Source organism: Triticum urartu, chromosome 1 (genome assembly GCF_003073215.2).
Source record: "Triticum urartu cultivar G1812 chromosome 1, Tu2.1, whole genome shotgun sequence".
Lineage (NCBI taxonomy): Eukaryota > Viridiplantae > Streptophyta > Magnoliopsida > Poales > Poaceae > Triticum > Triticum urartu.
Window position 1 is genome coordinate 341,092,327 of NC_053022.1, and position 1,570 is coordinate 341,093,896.

Sequence of the window (1,570 nt, forward strand, 5' to 3'; positions counted from 1 at the left end):
TCTCGCACTTGTCCAAGGAAATCAGTCTGTGTTTGAATATCTGCAAAAATTCAATCATTTGGCCTGTTACTCTCTGTATGACGTGGCCACCGAAGAAAGGAAGATTGACAGATTTCTTAGAGGCTTAAATCCACAACTTCGGTGTGCTCTTAGTATGTTTGATTTCACGGATTTCCAAATCCTGGTGGACAAGGCGTTCATTGCTAAACGGGAGCACAAGCTGATATCCGATAATAGGCCTGCTAACGACAACAAGCGCATGTTTGAGTCAAAGAAGGATGGGCCACCTGTGCAAAAGGCTCGTACCTGGCAGCAGACTCAGGTGGAATACATGCCAAATTGGCAACAAAATGTTAAGAAGACCACCACCCAAGTCCAGAATATTGTGACAAATCCAATGCATGAGGAGCGTCAGCATAATAATTCTTGTTTCATTTGCGGCCAGCATGGACATTATGCAAAGCAGTGCCCCAAGAACAACAAGACGAATGCCCTAAGCCGGCCGCAAGTCAATTTTATGGAGTCACGGTCCAACCAGCAAAACTTCACCGGGCACGTGCATCATATCTCCGCCGATGAAGCCCAAGAGAAGCAAGAAGTCGTTATTGGTATGTTTTCTGTTAATGACATACCTGCCATGATTTTATTTGACTCTGGGGCTTCCCATTCTTTTATTTCTTGGAGTTTTGCCGCCCAAAACAATTTTCCTTGCACAATTTTGGGCAAAAATATGCTAGTATAAACCCCGGGATCTATAATAAAAGAGCAATCTGGTCTGCCGTGATCTGGAGATCAATATCAACGGGGTCTGTTTTCCAACATCTCTGATAATCATTGAGTCTGAAAAGTTGGATATTATATTGGGTATGAATTGGTTGACAAATATCGAGTTTGCATAAACTGCGCAGCCCGAGAAGTTAATCTGACCAGTCTGGATGGGCAGCTCATAAAATTCTATGCTCGCAAGAATATACCCAAGCCAGAATTAGTGTGCACTGCTGTGGTTGAATTGTGTAGCGACCCGACCCGAATGGATCAAGTCTACTGTGCTCCGGTGTCATCCCTGGATCAGTAATGCTGACACCACACAGTACTTCGAAGGATTTATAGCAGAGTGGCAATCACACACTTATTACATCAATGTCTCAAAAGAGGACTTATTACAATAAATATGGCTTAAGGCCATCTAATAACGATAACAGCGGAAGACTCGAAAGATAAATGGGTCCATCAACTCCAACGGTATCACTGAGTATAGAACCACGACCTAAAAGCACCTTACTCGTCGTCTGAAAAGTCTGCAACATGAAAGTTGCAGCCCGAAAACGGGTCAGCACATGGAATATGCTGGCAATGTAACACATAGAGAGTAATGGAATGAAACAGCTATACTACATGCATATATGGCTGGTGGAAAGCTCTATGGTTACAGTTTTGCGTAAAGCCAGTTTTTCCCTACTACAAAGGAATAAATTTATTTAACTATCATGGTAGTTGTTAAACATCGAGAATGGTTGACAGCATTCCGATCCCAATTAAGTAGTTAAAACCCCAACAACATTAATTAGAA